Here is a 21,041-nt window from a genome sequence, read left to right on the forward strand (position 1 = left end):
CTTCATCCTGTTGGTTTTTTAGGGTTGGATAGGGATTTTTTTTTCAGAGGAGAATTGTGTTTTTTCTTTTTAACTTAAGGCCGTTATTCTCATTGAATTAGTATTTTGTCCACGTTTTTGATAGTGTGATAGAGAAATGACTTGCAGGAAATGAATTCATATTTATCTAATTCAGCGCAACTTTAACACGTAGGTGATTTTTAAGAACATTCACATACAGAAGTGTTTGTTACTATCTGGTATCACATTTGGAGGAACAGACCATCTATTGGCGAAAGAAATGCACCAGTGCTCCTATGGTATCCTGTGTGTGGCAATCGTAGGTGTTTTTAATTCCCTGCTCTTAATCACTATAGGATTCTGCGCCTTTCCATATAACCAAGGAATTTGGGAAAGTGCTTTCCAAAAACAGGATTTCAGAGTTGAAAGTAACTGTGTACAACAGAAAGCTGTTCCCTTTAAATCTGCAACTCCCAGTCAAAAGTGAGGGATACTCTTCTTCACTGGTATGACTGATAGTACTTGATACAATAGGTAATAGTTTTATCGTATGCGAAGACTGGGATTACGCATTTCCTTCAAGATCCAGCAGTAGAATTTCTGATGTTTGTAATGAAAGGGTTGTCTGCCACACAGATTTGGTCCTACTGGAAATATAGGAATTGTACAACCAAATCAAACGCCTAATACTCTCGTACTTAACCTGTAAAAGTCATCAGGCCCTGACTATCAGTAATTGGAAAAGATTGGCTATCACACCTCTAAATTAATGCTCCTGCAGAATTACATTGGACCATGTGAAGGGCAAGATGCAGTAACATTTAATATGAGGAGCAGCACCTTGGCCCTTGGCCATGGGTTAACTCTGTGTATCTGTTATGAGGCATGTTTTACTGCATTCCCTCTAAAGGAAGAAGTGATGACTATTGCTTACGAAGTATTTTGTTTTGAAAATGTAGAGTATCGGTTTAAAGAAAGTTTAACTTCCTTCCATGGTATACAAATTGTTGTATGAGCCTAATCCTCATTAATTAGGAGAGGTTCTGATGCAAACACACTGACCTAATGGGCTGATTCAGGATGGCAGTGGTAGTGCTTTGCTATGAGCTCCTATCGTTCCAGTTAAATAAGCTCACACTCTGGAGGAAAGTTATAGAAATAACCAGTGAACTTATTCCCATTTTGACTCTCAGAAACAGTTAACTAGAATGAAGACTATCAACTTTTAATATTTCATTAGGATTTAAATGTGCAGAAGATGAAGTCTATGTACCTTAAATAAATGAAGAAAGATTAGATTTTAGATGGCTCCCTCAAACTAGTCTTTGGGATAGATCGCTTTTCAGGGTAGATATTACTGAAAATGAGCATAAGACAGAACTGTCCAGACAAACCTGCAGGAAATCAGCTGTGCTGAGCAACATTGGCACCTGTGCATTGTCCCTGGTGGAAAAACATGACAACTGTGCTACTCCCAGTACTCAAATTTAGATAGGCAGTACTGTGTAGACATGCACAAACTGGCTCCCATTCTCCTGCCTTCACTAGAGCTGCTGCCTTCAAAAGTTGCTTTCCCCAAGCTAGCCAACAACGTGGCATACAGAGGAATGGTTCAGTAGAGGAGCAGTAAAGATCAAGCAGATGGTAAGAGCTAAGATGCATTTTGGGAAGCCCCATCTTCACTGCAGGTATATTTATACTATTTAATGTAATATTTAGGGACAGAGGTCCTTAAATTAAACTTGGACAGGTAATTTGGAATTTGAAACAACATAGCTATGCCAAGGAATTGTCTGATATGCTTTTCTCTGGCCTACTTCGGTGGGTTTTTTTTGAATCTGTGCCTCTTGCAGAGACCTCTCCCTGCTCCCACCCCTGCATTTGTGTTAGCAGAGACGGCGGAGGGCAGGGACCAAAACAGATCAGGAAAACACCATCCAAGCTTCACACGAGTTTGGAGAGTTTTTCTGTATGCTTTTACCCGGACTGTTTCAGTGGTCCCATTTACAGGTCGCATTAGCACAACTGTGCCACAAGGGTAGGAATAAGCATCTGGAAATGTCTTTAACCGGCTTTGCCGCTGGAAAAAGCATTGCTTGGCCATTGAGGTATCCCGCTTCAGCTAATTAGCTCTGCTGAAAGGCTCAGCTAATTAGCATGGGTGTAGAGTTGCTCTGACACAGTTACTCCTCTTGCAAGACCTGACCTAATCCCGCCGCACGGCGCTGAAGCACTAGTACCCTGTGAGGAGGGAAGCAGGAGGCACGACGTGCATCCCCATGCCTTGGGGACCTCAGCCTCGGCCTCGCCGGCGCTCAGACCTACCCAGCTCCCTTCAGGAGGAGCGAGCGGGCGGGCTGTGCCATAAATTCCTCCTGGCTGTGGTGACACTTGGCATCTCTCTGCGTCGTCCCCGTTACTAAGCCCGACCATAGCACGACTGGTCACCCCCTTCCTCGTTCCCTCGCGGAGTCCGTCGGGCGGTGAAGGCAGGCTGTGCCAAGCTCGTGCCAGCCTCTGGAGCCGGGCACAAGAACCCCTCGTGCCCCGCTACCAGCGGGCACAGCCCGGGAATAGCTGCGGGCAGGGACCAGGCGGGAGCGGGTTCGCCACGGCCGTGCGGGGACAGGTGGCCGCGGGGCGAGGAAAGGGGGTGAGGGAACAACCCCAGCCCCGCCGCCCGGTGGGACCCCGCTTCCGTTCTCCTTTAAGGAAGCGGTGGAAATTGCCGAAGGGATGCGAGTGGAGGCGAAGCGGGGAGCAGCGCCGGGGGCAGGGACGGCGGCGGGGCCCGGCCCGTCGCTCCCTCCGCGAGGGGGCGAGCGCGGGCGGGCGGGCTGGCGCTCTCCCCGCCGGCCGCCCCCGCCCCGCCACACCCCGCCCCGCCGCGCCCCGCCCGCCCAGCTCAGGCGCAGGAGCCGGAGCCAGCGGCTGGAGTGGGATTGGGATCGGCTCTGTAGTCCGGCGCTCCGCACCTGCTCTCCTCGGTCCGCACGGTGGCGGCGGCCGCGACGGCCGTGACGGCCTTCTGCGCCCCCTGGGGCAGCGGGGCGGCGGCGGCGGCGGCGCGGGGCGGCGCGGCAGGTACCGGGCCAGGCGGCGGCAGCGGCAGCGGCAGCGGCGCGGGGCACGGGGAAAAGTTGGCGCCGCCGGGGCGCCTCGGGGAGGCGGGGGCGCTGGTGCCGCCGGGGCCGCCCCCGCGCCTCCCTCCTCCTCCTCCTCCTGCTCTTCGGCCGGGCGGGCAGCTGGCCCCGCGGCGGTGCCTGGGCAGTCCCGGGGGAGAGCGGGGGCGAGCGCAGCTCCCGGCGGCTGGCGGGGCTGGGGCGGGGGAAAGCGAGCGGGAAGGTGCGCGGCGGTGCCGGGCTGGGTGTCAGCCTGCAGCGCGCCGAGCCGAGCCGTGCCGAGCCGTGCCGAGCCGTGCCGAGCCGTGCCGAGCCGTGCCGAGCCGTGCCGAGCCGTGCCGTGCCGGCGCCTCGGGGCGCGGCGCTGCTCCGCACCGCGTTGTCCCTCCGTGTTCTGTTCCCCTCCGCGCTTCGTGTGCTGGGCGTCGGGCACCGTCGGGCCTCGGGGGAGGGGAGAGGAGAGGGACGGTCCTGTCCCATCTCCGTTAAACCCTGCACTTGCCTTCGCTGGCTGCTACTGTAGGGCGAGTTCGGTACCTTCCCTCGGACAACCTTTTTTTTCCCCGCAAATCGGAGGGGAACCTGGTGTCGGAGCACCTGGATTGAGAGTTTTTTCGAGCCCGTCCGAGCACCGAGTGCCTCGGGCGGGTTTCGGAGCGGAGCGCTGCGGGCGCAGAGCGCCCCTGCCCATGCCTGGACGGACGGGGTCTGCCGAGAGACCAGAAGCCAATAGCTCGGAGCTAACTAGTCTGTGGCACACTATCAGCAGCTGCCTCACCACAAAGGCTGCCGGGGCTCCACAGCGGTTACTTTTCAGCATTTCTGGTGCCTAGTGGAGATACATTATATAGTGGAGATTTTTGTATCTGTAATAGATCTAAATTATATGTAATGTATCCATATATGTGAAGTGTGACAACTAGTTGCTTATTGATGGTGTGGAGCAGATGGAGCAGCAGTAAAATATGATACTTCTTTTAATATAAAATTCCCATTCATCTTGCAACATTTCCCGTTTCCTCTCTTGACTGAGACCATCTGAAGTAATTAGTCAGTCTCTCCTTCTGTTTCTCCTTGCTTTCGTCTCTTTTAAAGATACAGTTGTGTTTTTTTTAGTTTTTTCTCCTAGGATGGTTGCTTCCCTTGTGGCTCTACAGCCTGTCTCTTAAACTGCTCCTGCTCTAGTACCTCTGTAACAGAAATCAGAACAAATTAGTGCCTTGATACTATTAAATATTTGTTCTGCTACTTTGATAAACCAAAACTGAATTTTTAGTTGTAATATGTATATATTGCTCAAGTCCTAATTTTGCATAATATTACACTGAAAGATTATTTATATAAAGTGTATTTAGATGTTTGGAATACTTACCTAGCTTTGGAGAGGAGCTGCACTTTCACTTCTTTTTTATATCAATTTATCTGAAACTAATGTGTACAAGAAACAAATTGTCCCTATTACCTGGACGGGTTTGATAATAAGGCAATCTGTTAACAAACAGGACTGTGGGGAAGAAAGGTCTGCTTAACTACCACAGCTGGATAAACTTGCTAATGAAATACAAATGCTAAAGTTTTATGATGCTGACATTCTCTGGCCCTGTCTTGTGGCAAAAATGTTTTAATAGGTTGGTGACGAATACTGAGTACATTTTTGTTTTCTAGTTCATAAGAAAAAATGTCATATTTCACACAGTTCTAAGGACACTTAACAGAACAACTCATTTGAAGAACGAACTTGTGATAAGATTGATTTTGTTTCATTAAACACTCTAATATTTCTGGCAGTAGATTCCTGGAAGAACTCTTAACACTTGTCATATCTCTTGTGATTTATTAAGCATTTCTAATGTGTCCATGATCACCTTTTTTTTTGCACATCTAAGACTGGGGCAGTTAGTTCATGATTTCAGAACATAGGTTTGGGTAATATTGCAGTGACATGTTGTACTGCACAATACTTAGTTCTGTACATCCATGCTTCCAAAATACTACTAGTACAAAGTAAGACACTGATAAAACTATAGTTAAGTGAACTTTCTCAATATGCTGTTAAATTGCAAAGCTCTGTGATTGCTTCTTAATTTATCAATTTGTATTATTGATGTAGTATGCTTAATACAGTAAATAATAACAAAAAAGCTAGTGGTAGTAACATCACCTTCTTGCAAATGTTCATGACTTATCCCATGATAAATCCTGTTTTCACCCAATCCTTGAATTGAATTTCATTCACTCCAACTCTAAAATATAAACTAATTTCTTAAGATCCTGGGTGGACCTTTTTTAATAGTAGTATTGTAGCAGAGATGGTTTTCCATACTTTTCTAAACTGTGACCTACTTTTTGTACTGATGGGTAAAGGATAGCTTTACATAGACACTGAGAGAGTAACCTTACATAGGCACAACACCAAAAGTGTTGAGCACTGAAGTCATTAATGTTAAATTCTCCAAGGTGGACTAAATGCGGGTACAGTGAGCAGTTCCTCTATTTTGTCACTTTGTGTGTTCACAAGTAATATTTGTCATGCTGGCATCTAGGCATAGGGATAATTGTTCATTAAAAATTAATCAGTTAAAAGTAAACTGTAGTTAATTGGTGATGAGGACCATAGTTACCAATCACATTGTTTTAGGTATGGCAAATGTTCATTGTAAGTTCTATAGAAACCTTGTGGTGTGGGTTTGATTTTGTTCATTTTTTGAATGAGAATCATGTTCCATAATCTTAATAACTAAACCTGAGAACTGGTTTCTGTCAGAGGCAACCCTGTGTAGTCATCTACTGAAACGTTTGCACTAAAGCGGAAAAGTGCAAGAGCAACATTTTTCAGTTGTTTTCCCAAAACCATAGTATGCATATACTAAGCAAAATTATTTATTTCACTTTCTCTTTGTATTAGTTTGTGTTAGTCTGCAGTATTTGTTTCTCTTATCTTCTCGCTACATATGTGTAGCAGTGCAGTATATATTTTTTTCTATGGTGTTGAGTGCATGATAGTCAGGAAGAGGGATTTGGCACAACATTGATGAGCACTAGTGAATCCAGCTTGCAGGTGTCTGTCTTGGGGTAAGAACCCCTAGCTCTGATGCTTAGGCTCCCAGAGAATTGGGTACCTTGGGCTAGAGCATGGGATGACTCAGTTGAATAGAAATCTATTAACAAGTAATTCCAGGCTAGGGAAGTGTCAATATCAGCTAAAAACTGCCTGCATTTCTGTTTTGGAGTTGGATTCTTTTCATGAGTTATAGTGTTTTCTTGTTATCAAGGCCTGAAAATCAGAAGGTATGTATCGTCTTATCTCATGACAAGTGTGAATTAATGGGAGGTAAACTATCCTTCTGTCGAGGTGTTTACTGAGAGGAAAGAGCAGGCATACAGGCAGCTGGAGTAGAGTAACAAATGTGCTGCAAGTTTCATCCTGACTTACCTTGGGATAATTTATTCTAATCTCCCCATGCCCTAAGATACTATTGCCTTCAATCAGCATGTACTGAACCTCACCGAGTTCTTATTTCTATTATTAGCATTGTAATATGAAACTTAGTCACGTGGCCAGTGTGGGACTTTGTGTTCCTTCTCCTTCTTTTCATATCCCTGCAAAGAAAATACTTCATGAAATGCTACGAAATCAGATAGTATAGAAAACACTCTCTAATGGATTGCTTTATAAAGCTTTTCTTGGTCCTAATTTTTCTTCCCATTGAGAAACTCCATTCACAATCTTGAAAAACCTTCTCCCTAAGGAAAACACTGATACTTCTGTACATAATTCAGTTTCTTGAGCTGTGCTGAAATCACAATGATACTAAAGTCTGGTTATGCCTGTCTGCTAGATTTTTGTTTACATTTCTAAACTTGAGTAATGGCAACAAAGGTTTCCCATCTCCTGGGACAGAAAGAATCAAGAGACTTCAAAACCTTGTAGGTTCTTGGTGCATTGCTGTACTGTTTCTTGTTCATCTGGTGAGTTCCACATGCTCTTGGCTTGCAAGTTAGAGATGTGAAAGCAAAATATGGACTCTGGGCATACATTTGGAATACAGATTATCCATCTGGTACTCCTCAGCAAGACGTGAAGTATTTTTTAATCAGTTTCCAGGAAAAAATTGAAGAAGATAAAGCAGAAAAGTATCTGCCTTTTCACTGATCTCAGAGTTCCTCTGGCTTTGACTGGCACGCTTCCATGGTTCTAGGGCCTTCTTGTCTCGCATTGTCTTACTATCTCATCTCAGCACATGTCTTCATCCAATAACAACACCTCTCCTTTTAATAAATATAGTTCTTCTTTCCAAGAATCTTCACCATTGGTTTAACAGAAGAGTATATCACTGTGTAAGGGATGTGGTGGATCTCTGCAGGCTGGAGGCCCCTTTGTCTGAACCAGCACATTATCCTAATTGCGTTTTTAAAATGAAAATGATTTGGAGTCGGCTAATCTGATGGATTTCTCTGACTAGGTTCCCTCTGTTCAACTTTTGCAAATGTCTGTGCCATATGAAGATTACAGAACGTTACACAAGTAAAGCAGTTCTACAAAGAGAACAGAAATCACAGAAACAGTGAAGTTAGCACATGCTACAGGCCTGTGTTAATCTGCCATCTTGGCTGTAATTTCATCAGTTCCCTCTCTTGGCAAGTTTAGGTTTGATACAAGCACAGCAACATATGTTAAGGGGAGAGAGAGAGGGGGGGGGAGTGTCCCAAGCTTTGAATTATGACTAAAAACCCTGCTGAGGAAACTGTGTTTGTCAGAATTTAGAACTGAGAGGAGCTCTTCAAGATAAGCGATCTTAATATGTTTTCTAGCAGAAGGTAATGGGGCTTTCTGAAAGGTGACGTTTTGCCAAAAGTGTAACAGGTACTTCTACTTGCATCACAGAGTAGATGCAGTAGATATAACCGAGGTAATATGTTGCACACTTGCTTGTATTGACCAATTCAATTAGTATAATTCAAGAGGTAATGCATTAACCCTTGTAACAGCCCCCTACTCTTTGTCAACAACTAGCTTTCATCTTACTGATTTGATCTAGTGGTCTGTGCACTCTGAAATTGGTTAAATAATTATTCTTAATCAATACTGTATAGTAATAAGGTAGTAATTTAACAGTCATAGGGTTCTCTTGTTTTTAGAATTTTACCACTAACCTTTAGTAATGTTGCTCATAGAAATTCATGAAAAAAATGAAGCAAAAGCCAATCCGGAATTCAAACCTATACATGTGTGTTATCATAGTGGGTGGTAAAATTTTACAAGGGATTCAAGAGATTTTTCGTTATTCAAGGTGAAAATAAAATCAGTGTGTTTTTAAATCCTCTGCAAGAAGAAAACCTGAATGTGCAGAAAGTGATTTCAACTCTACTTTGTTCTTCTATTGTAATGTAATATAAAACTAATTGTGTACTCTTCCAGTTCACTGAAAAATGCCAGTAGTACTAACCAAGGTGTGGGCCTCAACAATATGTTTTAAAGACCAAATAAAACTTGCCATGTGCACAAACTAAAACTGCCTTATAAGATTTTGTATTTTAAGAACAAAAAAGCTCATTTTCTTTCTAAGTAATTTATCATTTACATTATTAAGGAGATCTTTTTTTTCTTTTTTAACCTAAACAAGACTTTAAAAAGTAGCTTAAGAGAGAGAGCAGCTGTAAGCAGCTGAAATCAACAGTGAAGTATTTCACTACTAAGTCAAATGCTGTTTTGTTTGTACTTTAAAGTGTGAAAGTAGTTAAGATTTGACATCTTGTTCATTGATTTCCTGCTGCCCTCTCCCTCCACCCCCAGACAGATTTTAATCTGATGCATGTAGTGTTATGGAAAGCAAGTGGTTCATAACACCAAACTGCGATGAGTAACCATGGCTATTTCCCTAGCAAGTTACATGATACAGTTACACTCCGAGGAATGACGCATTTTATGAATCAAAGCTGGGAGCCCGAGCTGTGACTTGTATACATGTGGGATTTCGTACTGTAGTGTTGTTCTTTTGTTGTTTTGCCTACAGTGTTGTGAATATGGATCCTATTGTTCAGCAAGGGTGTTCCCCAGGGATTGGTCTGAGTATGCAGAGGTCTGATCTCTGCTCTTTCACTCAGTTTTGGTGCGTTCTTTTTTAAAGCTTAAGATTTTTGTCCAAGGTATTGGATGTATGTGCAGTTGACTGCTCTTTCTGTGTTTTTATCAGTAAAAATGCTTTTGCTGCTTTTTGTGATTTTACTTTTTTTTTTTTTTTCATGTTCTTGCGTAGATAGAGAGGGACTGCACTCCTGGCGGAGGCACAGGTTTTGATTATTGGCAAATGTGGACGTGTACCTGAAGTTAAGCATGTGCAAGATTTTTTTGATTGCTGTGGTTGCTTCACTGCTAGTTGTTTATCTTAAGAATATAACTTCTTGAATGTGTTGCTGATACTCTAAATAACGCATTAAAAATCTCTAGCCTGTAGATAAAGCAGATTGTACTTTGGTCAAGTTGAAGATCAGCTAGTGCATGTTAAAGTACAGCTTGCCTTATCTTCACATTGTTATTTCAGAATATGTCAGTCCATGTTTATTACAGGAAAGAAAGGCATCTTTGAGCAACCTAGTGAGCACAAGTTATCCTGATTGGCTTTCAGAGGTTGTTATCGAATGGGATTATTTCTAATTTTTGCACATTATTCTATCCATATGTATATATCAGTATATCAGTAAAGCACTTTGGAAACTCATTTAAACAAAATTCATCCAAACCCCTGGCCTAACTGCATGCATTAAGCTCATAATTATGGTATAGCTCAAATTTTATCATGTCCCTGGTGTCTTATTTTTAGGTTCAGTGTGTCAATGGATTGTGTTACTTGTCAGAAAACTTTAAGGAGATAAAATTATTAAACTCTGATAGTTTCCTCTTTCATGTCGCACCATCTAGACTACTGTTGTTTGATTAAGGTTTCCACCCTTGCCTATGCCTGACTCAATTTTCAGTCTTGATTCTCTCCATTCATGAATTAGTGCAGTTATTTATTAGGACCATCACCATGAGTGATAGGGTAAGCCCAGGTGCAGTTTTGGTCTCTGTTCTGCCCACTGCCACTTTCAGCTATGACTTTGTCAGATACCTAAAAGAGATGTTACAATTTTCACTTGATAGGAACTCATTGGTGAACTTTATTTTGGGTAGAGCATAAGCTACTCTCAGAATCATCTTGTTCTGTTAATAGTCACTTAAAAAAGAGATCATGTCTTTTGGGAATATTTTACGTAAAGATCCTAATTTTTTAATGATCATAAACCTTTCTGTCTTCACAGTGTGATTCTGTAATTATAATTTATTTTGCATGTGTCTGAAAAAGTCATTAAGAATTTAATCGTGCTATGAGTTTGACTACCTAGTTAAACTTAAATTGTCCATGTATTTAGTAAAACCACTTTAAAAACACAATAGTAGAACAAGACAGGAGTAGCTGCTCATCAAAGTATACAGCATTTGATGGCTTTTTCTTAAAATGTTGAAAGCCAGTGACACAATTACAAATATTTGTTTACACTTTATAATTGGGGAGAATGGTTGGGGGGAATCAATATGTACAGGCAATTTGAGGTATCATTGAGAAAAATCAAATTTTTAAATATTGGGCAACTCTTAATCTGTCAAAATACTTGTGATACGGTACTTTGAGTATATCAAATTAGCAGTGGATTTTAATAAGATTGTACGTAAGTACAGGGTTTTATATCTCCAGCCATGATGGAGGGTTTTTATTCTTCTTGCTTTCAGATTTGTTTGACTTTAGCAAGCCAGTAGTTCTTTGAAGTAGTTGCCAGAAAGTTTCACAAGCTGTGGGAATTTCTGTGGGACCATACCAGTCAGGGAACACTACTGATGTGGCAAGAAACCAAAATTCCCTGACATATTTCAGCATATGCTCTTGTAGTAAAGCTGAACTCCCAGCAGTACTCTTGTAGTAAAGCAACTGTCTTAATTGTAGCTTTCCATTCATTAAATTAAATGGTTTTTTAAAGTTTATTCTCCAGCTTTGGTTATGTGTGCTTCCTATTCATATTGAAAATGCACACCTGGAGAAAAAGATAACCATCTGAAGGAAGCTGGTGATTTGGCACTTGGGAGCTGAAAGGTTTCTGGGATTAAGGGTAACACAGTGGTTTTTTGGTAACTAGGGAGTGATACAGTGTTTAATAATGGGAAAGGTTGTGGATTGGTTATGTTTTGGTTTTTTTTTAATCTTATGACTTTTCTGAGCAAATATGACTTTATTGTTTTTCAGATAAATATTTAATCTTTCAATTCATTCATGCCCTGATATGTGTTACCTTTGGTCAAATAACTGATGGAGTATGTGCATGTCCTGTTACTATTCAATTACAGGGCACTGAATTGACCAACAGCATTATGCTTCTAACCAGTGCACTGTGTGTATCAAGTAGTAGCTCCTTGAAGTGAATTGGGGGCATCATACTTTTGTTGCAGCTGGTTGCATAGGCTTGCAACATCACAGTTAGTTACTTCTCCTTGTCAGTATGAACCCAACACAATTACACAGTTGTTTAAAATATGTGGTAAACTGGGTAAACCTTGTTTATTACATGCTAATATGTATTGCCACTGAGCTAGTGGTACACTTGTTTTTACAGTAAGTACCCTTATCCAACTATATTTAGTTTCTAAATAAATTTATCTGACTTGCGAACCATCAAAGGCTTTTGGTAATCAAGCAGTGATGCAGTGAAATATGGAGCTGGGCATATTCAGAACAGACCTACTAATTCCTAGATATTAGAAGATTTTTTTTTCACCGAGAGCATTGTCAAGCTTTGGAACAGGCTGTCCAGGGCCACATCCCTAGAGGTATTTAAAAAATGTGTAGATCTGGCGCTGAGGGACATGGTCTAGTGGTGGACTTTTCAGTGGTGGATTAATGGTTGAACTCAATGATCTTAGTGGTCTTTTGCAATCTAGATAATTCTATGATCCTAATAAAGGTAATTCATCACTAGAATAACTTGCTATTATTTGTGTTGACTTTTTGATTCTGCAGACATGATATAAAAAATGTTTCTTAAAAACAACCCTCTGTCTTTTCTGAAGCAAAAGGGTTGTATATGAGTTGTGATTGTTTTATATAGGAAACCAATCTTACTCATAATGTATTACCCGTTTTGTTTAGCTTAGGAAGGAGGACTCTGACCCTTTATTAAAAGGAGTTTTGAAGGATAATATACTTTTCCAACAGAATCTACAGAGAGTAGTTAATGAATTGAACTGTGGTCTTAAAAGTGAGCCTCTAGAATCTGATGTGTTGAGGTTTAAAGTTAGCTCTGCCATCGAGTACTCTCAAGAGAGGGAGATTTTGTTACTATTATCAGTTAACTGTTACTTGTTAACCAGTGTGGGCTGTTAGACCGACTTGGAGTAGTGTCATGTTGAGTGCTACGATCATCTTTGGTTGGTTGTTTTTTGTTTGGTGTTTTTTTTTTGTTTGTTTGGTTGTTTTCATTTTTGTTGTTTTTTTTTTTCTGATTACCCAGGAAGTAAATCTTTCCCTGTGCAAAACAACTGGCTTAAAATTTCTCTCTTGGGTGTCAAAGCAAGCAAAGACAATTATAAGCTGTGGAAAATGGGTAGGAAGAAAATAAATCTGAGTGTTGCTTGGTCTACCAAGAGTCCAACACTGTAGCTTTATTTTTTGTCCCGTGTTTGTCCCTCTGCCTTCTGTTTCCTAGATATTTATAAACAGAACACATTAATATAAACACAAGACATTAACATAAACACCAAATTTGATATAATCTCCTCTGCTGCTTATCACAGAATCATTGAATGGTTTGGATTGGAAGGGATGTTAAAGAACATGGAGCTCCAACCCCTGTGCTGTGGGCAGGGACACCTTCCATTAGACCAGGTTGCTCAAAGCTCCGTCCAACATGGCCTTGAGCACTTTCAGGAGTGCAACATCCACAACTTCTTAGGTCAACCTATGCCACTGGTGCCTCATCACCCTCACAATAAAGAATATTGTCCTAATATCTAATCTGAATCTACCCTCTCCCAGCTTAAAGCCATTCCTCCTTGTCCTGTCACTACATGCTCTTATAAAAAGTCTCTCTCCATCTTTCTTGTAGACCCCCTTTAGGGACTAAAGAGCTTAGTTTATTTAATTAAGTAGAATTACTTTTAAGCCCAAGATAACATGCTTATCCTTATAACTTTCTCTGCAAAATTGAATTGTAGGCCTAATGTTGCAGAAGGTCTGATGGAAGTGTTCCCAGAGGTGTCACCTCAGTTGTGTGGATGGTCACAGCACTGGATCAGTCCTGTGCGTGTCAATATCCTCAGCTGCCACGTGCACTCACCCAGAATTGTGTAATGGCCTCTCTTGCTTAGAGATGGCTCTCAGCCCACTCCTTGAAGCACATTTACTTTCTTCTTCTGGCACTGAGGAGAAAAACTGGCTTTACAACCATTTATATGCTGTAAGGCAAAGTTGAACTCTTAACGTGGGTAATAAAAAAAGCCTGTTTTACTGGATTGATTAGCTGGCAACTTCAAGGCAATTTGCAAACGTACCTCTCACCAGCAGATAAGGTCAGACAGTGTGAGAAGCCTGGCTTTATTAGTGTCCTTCATTTCCATCCACTGAGATCCCTTTTGGCACTGATGTGTGACAAGTAAACGAGGTGCAAATTTCTGTTACTTCCATGCTTTGATGTGCTGTCAGGTGATCTGAAACAACATTGGATCAAATGAACACTCAACCGCTGAGTTTTGTTGTCTGAAGAGTGTGCTGATTGTCCATCCCTGCACCGGTAATGTCAGATTCTGTTGTTTAGTTTCAACACATTTTATATGTATAATGCCTTAACGACCTTAAGCTGTGAAGTATGTAAAAACGCTAGTGCCTGCCCTAAGGATAGGGCTTCTGTGAGAAGCTGAGCAAGTGTATATATTGCTTTGCCCACAGCGTAGTGAGTGAGCAGGTGCTTGACTTACGTGCCTCAGTCTACATCCTCTGTGTGATGGCTGGGCAAAACAAGAGAGGGGACTGGCAGTACGGAGGAATGTGTGGGACTCACAGAGGCTTGGGATCTGGGAGAAGAGGGGAAGGGCTCAGGCTTGGAGAGGTGGCAGCCTAGAATCCTAAGAGATGAGAGTAGTAGTACGTGCATGATCAGAGACATCCTGGGATGCCTGTGTGACTGAGTAGGACAGTGGATGATGCCAGAGGTACCCACCAAAAGGGGCTGCTGAAAGATTACCAAGTTATTCAGTACTAAATATTGAACTTAAGTAGTTACATCTACTATAAGCTGTAGTTACTTGAAATGTGTATTCTGCAGACATTACTCTCTATTATTCTGCTTTTATTTAGAGGCGGCTTATGTTGATTAATTTCTTTTTCATTTTTTTTTTTTGTGGTTTGGGGGTTGTTTTGTTTTGTTGTTTTTTTTTTAATTAAGTGCCTGCATATCAGGGAAAGAATGGTCTTTGCCTTGAGAACTATTAAGATCTGGAGTAGATTGCCTAGAGAAGTGGTGAAGTCTTTCTTGCTGGAAGTATTCAGGGTTTGACCCAATGGGACCTTGGAAAATCTATTTTAAAGTCCTACTTTCAAGAACAGTTATACTAGATGATCTCCAGAGGTCCCTTTCAACCTAGATTTTTCTATGATTCTGTGATCTAGGTCATATATAGCCATGTTTTTTTCTAAAATATTGGTAATATCATAATGAAAATTATATTAATCTAGTTAAAATAAAATATATTTTTTCTTTTGAAAATGAATGTGAAAAATAAGTTAGTCCACCAATGCAATAATATTACCAACACACAATGATAGCCTCATTAATGGAGTTTACATTATTGTTCTATATTAGAGAAATAGCTATAATACTGATACTCAGTTATTTTTATTTATATAATAGCAGAAAGAGTTCTCAGTGAGGTTACATCCTATAGGGATTTTGCTTGATTTACACCATGCTTCCTGAGTAGTTTAAAACCCTAGTTTCAAATGTAAACAGAAAGCATTTGACTATTAGTACCAAATACATTTTCCCCCTTTGTTATTGGTTATATGTAAATGATGATTGCCTGAATAAAGAAGATTTTATGGCTGAGTGCATGCTGTGTGTGTATATAAAGCCAATAATATATATATGTATTTATATGTTTATTACAGAACAAATTGAGCATGTTAAGACAATGTTATAAATGGTGGAGATACATGTTTCGAGACACTTTGAAGTAGGCATATCCTGGTTTTGGTTGTTTAGGTTTATTTTTGGTGTTTTGGGGGCTTTTTAAGTTTGTTTTCCAAAATGGCCAGCTGTAGCGGTTGGCCTTCCTGGTGTAAGTCTTTTTGGCTTTGTCCCAGCAGTTCCTTGTAGAAATCATTAAAATGTCAATGTAATCTTTTGACATTCCCTGTATGACATTCCAAACTAGCTTTTCAAATTTTGCCAAAGAAATTCTGCTGTCTATTGACTCAGGAAATAATCCTAAGATCTGTGTTAGCATGGTGATATCTGTGTGTATACTATGTGAAGTCTGTACAGTGCTGCAGAAGACCTAAAAATTTAGACCTGGCTTTCAGAATGGAATGTAAGTATCTCCTACTGGAGATAATAGAATACTGTAAGCTACTTCATGGGAAAGTATACTTAAATATTCAAACCCTTATGTGTTAAACTGTGACTGACTTGGATGTAAAATTAGGTGTAGGGACTACTTGGTTTACTTATGATTTAGGTAGAGTTTATGTAACAACTTTTGGATACTGTTTTAAATGCTTAACTGTGCAATCGAAACAGAGCACATATGTATGGATATACTTTATAATCCTGTTTTATAATGACTCCTTTTCCCTTATGTCTGGATTTGGCTGTTGATCTCAGGCTTTTTTTTTTTTTTTTTGTCCTCTTTTATTAAGGGGAAACCATGGCAGTTGTCTTAGCTAATATAATAAAAGCATATCAGCAGGAAAAAAAAAAGTTACAAAGTCAGCATTTCTCCAAGTGAAAAACTTTTTATTTTTTTACCTGGTGTTGCTATTGATTTTTTTGCCTACTTGTTTAAATTATTTAATATCTTTATTTTTCTTTGTATTTAGACCAACCCTACCTTTTTTTTTTTTTTCCTTTCACCTAACTATTTTAGGACCTGTTCTTGAAGCGGAGAGCAAGGTGCTTCCATTGTGCTTGCCTGCAAGAGGAGATGTTCGATGTAGATGTTTCTTATTCTTCCATGACTCCTTAGCATAATTGCAACAGTCACAGACCATGTTCAAACAGATAGCACTGCTTCAGGCACTGGTGTGCTGTCACCTTTATGTGTGGATAGCTAGATTTATCATTAACTACTATTTGCACAGTTACAAATATAATTATTTAGGCAACAGCTTCCCTTGACAGCCCAGGGAAAGAAGGGGGAAAAGATTCTCAAATAGTCTAGCCCTAAAATAAGGGAGTTGGTGGTTTGGAATGCCTGCTAGCAGCAGTGAGTCCATTTCCTCGAGGCAGGCAGCCTGCAGCCTTCTCCTGAGGTTTGTTCTGGGTGATGGGGCAGTGAACCTGCTGTGTTAGCACACCTTGCAGGTTTTCTCTTGGTGTTGTTGGTGAGCCTGCTGCTCAGGCCCTGATGGGGAGTTATGGCCACGTGGTTAATGACTTGCTTGAACATCCGTGTTCACATTTAGTGGCAGCAGCGTGGTGTGGTCTGACAGTGTTGCACTGCGGCGGCAATGTGGGCAGAGGTGTCCTGGGGTTTGGGGCCAGTGGAGCCACTCTTTTGGGGAGCGGAGGCAGGGGAGTGTCCAGCACAGCCAGGGTTCTCTTCCAAACTCAATTTTCAAGCCTACTTTGTGGTCTACTTTTAGAGGTTTTTGTGACTGAAAACCAGACGAAAGTAGCCAGCCTGCATTTTGAATGATAACGTGGACCTGAGGGGCTGGACTGCAAGCGTTAAAAGTGAATGATGGCAAAGTATTTTATACAGTGGCGGGTCAAACCTTTGTCTGTTTATAGAACATGAAGTTAAGACCTGTATTTAGGTGTAGTAGTGCATGTCTGGCACAGAAATTAATGTGTGTAGTGGTCACTGTTAGCTGTCTATACAGTAAGTGTTTGAGTAATGTTGGAGAAAAAGGTGACAAATTCAGCAGTAAGAGAATGCCAGATAGTTGAATGAGAGGCATCCGACTCCTCACCCAGCTGCATAGATAACATTGTTTGAGGCTGGCTGGGACTAAAAAGCAGTGCTGTCAAGGAAACGCTTCAGACTCAGCATGAAATCATAACTGTCTAACATTTATGAAGGGAAACCCACAAAAGATACTGAAACTTCAAAGGACATTTAAAAAAATCAAACCCCGGTCCACCCACTTGACCCAAAAAACCCCAAAACTACCAAAACAAAAAACCCCAAAGCCATGGTAATTGATGGTCTAGCCCCTCCCCCCCCCCCTTTTTTTTTTTTTTAATTGGGGCTAGTAGGAATTTGTACAAATCCTAAATACTTTTTTCTTTTTTGCCTGGCACTGATCTAATTTCTTGGAATGAACTTCATTAATTGTTTTAAAGATGCCAGATAACTCCCCTCCATTACCTTATCTAATTTCTTCATCCTCTAGTCTCTGCATTGTTGTCATACTCTTGTTACAGTTTGCTTTGTTCCATCCCACTATGCTTTTATTCATCCAGTACTTGTTTTCGTGTCTGATCTTCTGCTTATTCTCCTTGAAACCCCCTATATCCTTCAGAGCCTACATTAATGGCTGATTCAATTAGCCTTATCAGTTCTGATTTATTTTTACATTTGAATATTATCTGATACAATGCTTTTGAAATTTATGGAAAAGGGAGTCCTTTCTTCATGAATGCAATAAGAAATGAACCAGGAGGCATTCCCTTTGTGATTTTTTTCCTCAAGGTTTTGAACTGCTTCCCAGTCTCAGCTCTGCTATGAAGTTCTCTTAGACTTCCCTTCCAAACATGCTGCTGTGATTTACTTTGGCTGCTTTGTGTTTGCTGGCTCAGGGTAGGCAGCCAGGCTATCATTGCATTCAGTACCCAACAAAATTGTTCTACCACTTATTCTGTCTAGTCTTGAAAATTGCCTTTACTTTGAAAGAACTCTCTCTATGTCCAATTGCTTTAAAAGGGCTACTGTATGCTGCTGCTTGAATTTAACCTAGTTGAAGGTTAGATACCTTGTTTATCAATTTTGGTGAAGTTTTGGCTATACTGGCAATTAATTCGCAGTACATGCTGAAATTGAATCCCCATCCTATTTTTGCAAGGCGCAAACTTGCTTAGGTGAAATTCTAAGTTTTATTAGTAGTAGGACAGTGTATGTGGTGTAGGCTAGAATTTGTACTTTGATTCCAAAGATCAGGTGGGGATTGAGAGCATTCAGCATGTGTAAATATTGATGTCACATTCAGAAAGCTCTTGTGGGCAAGCAGACCACTTACCTGGTCATGGCAAGGTACATTTTGCACTAGGAAAGCAATTAAGATTAAATAAACTAAGCTGAGTATTTTTATTTAGGTGTAATTTAGGGTAGGCAATCTGGAATAGGGGTCATTACCTTTGTTACTGATTACATAGATCTCTAATATTTAAGCTTATGTAAAGGTTTAGCTAATAGCATTCAAAATAAAGTTGTTAATCTACTTTGTTCAGTTACTAAGGTAAAATAAGCTTGACAACATTGAAGAATCAATTTCAAATTAATTTCTCCATTAAAGATCTCATGAAAATCAGTTCTTTCCAGGAAAACAAAGGGCTGTTTTGTCATTGATTCGCTGTATTGCTTAAATTTGGTCAATTGACTAGTCTTATGCAAAACCAGAAATACAGTATTGTGTTTTCAAGTCGTCCTCGTCTTGACGCTTTTCCTTTAAAATACACTTCCGGTGTATTGCAGGGTTGAGAAAGAAACATGAAGGAAAGAAAGCATTAGTGGTTGTGGACTTCTGTCCTCTGTCCTATTTTTCATTCCAGCTGTTCTGTGATCATAGCTCCAACTTGATAAGGTGCTGCAGTCAACTCCTTCTTTACCTCTCGCAGCCCTTGCATGTTAAGTTTTGAGGAATTTTACTCTTGGGGGCCATTGCCCATTATCACTGCCTTACAAAAACGCTGAACAGTGGGGAAAGTGGGGGAGAGATACCAGATCTCAGGACTGTAAGCAGAGCTCTCCCTTTTTTTGCTCCTGTTTCAGTATAAACCAGCAATGCTGGCCTAGTGCCTGCATTCCTCTGTAATCGGTTTCCACAGCACGCTAAGATTGCTTTGTGGGAAGTACATAAATATTCTACCTGCCAGCCAGGAATACAAAAGCTGAAATGGGAAGGATTGGGGAATGTCAGATCTACTTGGCGAGGTTTGGTGTTTAAAAATGCTTGACATTATCTTGTGCATTAAGTGATTTGAAACTTAAAACGCGAACTAGCTTCTGAGTTACTAACTCTGAAAAATAGCAGCAGTTGATACATAAGTTGATAATAAGGACGCATTCTCAAACAATGAGGTGATTTAATTCCGTAAATTATGTGAGCCTGGCTGTGCATGGGAGCTTCAAGAACTTTGTAAATAAAGGGTTGAAGAGACTTGCATTGCTTCAGATAGCAACAGGAGGCTTTGTTATAAATGCTCATTTGTTGGATAGCTGTGTTTAAAATGAACAAGTATGACCTAAGAGGGCTTAAATTATTTGTGAAGGCACTGTATGTCAGTAGGAGAGTTGGAGAAGAAACAACAAAACCACCAGAACACCAAAAAGAACCTAAAAGAAAACAACACCCCCCTCCCACCCTGCCCCAAATCCAGATGAGTACTTCACTCAAGAGCAGTTCTTTACCAGGCTCCTTTACAGAATCACACTCTACCTCACTCCATTTTACTCCCCCAAACTCCAGCTGTGGCTTGCACAGCTTCTGCTCACTCTGCTCTTTTGCTTGGCCTCCTGATGGGTATCATCTTCACTGTCATCAGGTTTCTAGCTTCCTAGTGTGTTCCTTTTTGTGTTATACACCAGCTGTCAGAACACCACCAGTTTCTGTTCACCTCATTTGTAACAGCTGGAATAGGCAGCCTCACCTCTTGGCCAGGTCTGTAAATTAAAAGCTCACATGACTGAGAAAAGGAAGTGTGGTGGCTTTGTGGCTTCGTGGCAGAAGGTTTAGCAGGTGTTTGTCTAAAAGTTGGCTCAATATTCTCACCCACTCTGTGATGGTGGAAGAATACTCTGCTTGCTCTGGTCCGGGGAGGTGTCTGTGCTACCAGGGACATGGCTGTCCAACCAGGCTGCAACTTGTGGCTGAGCTTGGCTCCGCAACTGCATTAAATGCCAACTGAGCGTCTGCTTTTAGGCTGTTTGGGGGCTTAAGTGAAATATTCTGCTGAAAAGAAGGGAGTGACCAAAAGATGACTGCCACTGCATTTACAGTGGAGGGAACATGTGAGAGTGTCTAACTTAGAGATGAACGCTTTTGGAAGTGGTTATCTTCTGGTGTGGTACACCATGGTCACAGGGAGCACGTTAGTCTTTCAGGGTGATGAAAAAATTGTGTAACAGGGATGTAAAGATGTAAATGTTTAGATTTTGCTGGTCTGAAACATACACTGTTTAAATATTGATGGAAACACAGAAAGCACAAATTGTTTGCAAGCTAGGACTGTCCTGTAGCATGTTTATTCTATTTTTTTCTTCACTGTGTACAGGAATTGCTTTCTTCTTTTAAAATGAGGACACCCAAGCATGAACAGGAATTGGAAAAATGTCTAGCCAGTTTGGGTGGCAGTGTTGCTATTTTTTTTGTTTGCCTGTTCTCCTTGTGCAGGAGGAGGAGGACTTGTGCTACATATATGCAGTCAGTACTAGTGCAGGTCCTGGAGAACAGTTTGATC

At 41.1% G+C, this 21,041-nt stretch overlaps 1 protein-coding gene across 1 annotated transcript in view; it reads left to right on the forward strand.

Annotated features, from left to right (window-relative positions):
- Window positions 1-2,958: 2,958 nt before the first annotated feature.
- Window positions 2,959-21,041, forward strand: part of PTPN3 (protein tyrosine phosphatase non-receptor type 3) — a 124,201-nt gene continuing 106,118 nt past the window's right edge. The window contains exon 1 of the mRNA XM_050314590.1: window positions 2,959-3,084. The gene's annotated coding sequence lies outside the window, so the exon portion shown is untranslated. The remainder of the gene's footprint in view (window positions 3,085-21,041) is intronic.

This window comes from Myiozetetes cayanensis, unplaced genomic scaffold (genome assembly GCF_022539395.1).
Source record: "Myiozetetes cayanensis isolate MyiCay16 unplaced genomic scaffold, myiCay2020 scf1, whole genome shotgun sequence".
Classification (NCBI taxonomy): Eukaryota; Metazoa; Chordata; class Aves; order Passeriformes; family Tyrannidae; genus Myiozetetes; species Myiozetetes cayanensis.